Here is a 480-nt window from a genome sequence, read left to right as displayed (position 1 = left end):
TCATGGCTCCTAAGGGAAAACAAACCAATTTAAGAGGAAAGAAAGAGAATAATCCAAAGAATCTTTGGAATCAAGAGAAGTTCTTAACCAAAGAACATGAAGACCATTATCACAAAATAATGGGTCAGTGATCCCGGAAGTTAAATTTGATCTGAAAGAAGATGAATATCCGGGGATCCAAGAGCAAATTCGAAATAGAGGATGGGAAGTTCTAACCAATCCTGAGATAAAGGTTGGAAAGAATATGGTTCAGGAATTCTACTCAAATCTGTGGCTAACAGATAAGCAGAGAATGACTGGAACTGCTTACCATACTTACAGAATCATGGTCAGAGGGAAAGTTATGTACTTCCATCTGGACAAAATAAGAGAAATCTTCAAACTGCCTCAACTGCAGGATGATCCTGAATCCTTTAATAGGAGAATGGTGAGAGCAGATAAAGGGTTGGATCAAGTTCTAGAGGACATATGCCTCCCTGG

Source organism: Arachis duranensis, chromosome 4, assembly GCF_000817695.3.
Source record: "Arachis duranensis cultivar V14167 chromosome 4, aradu.V14167.gnm2.J7QH, whole genome shotgun sequence".
NCBI lineage: Eukaryota > Viridiplantae > Streptophyta > Magnoliopsida > Fabales > Fabaceae > Arachis > Arachis duranensis.
This window is presented reverse-complemented; position numbering follows the sequence as displayed.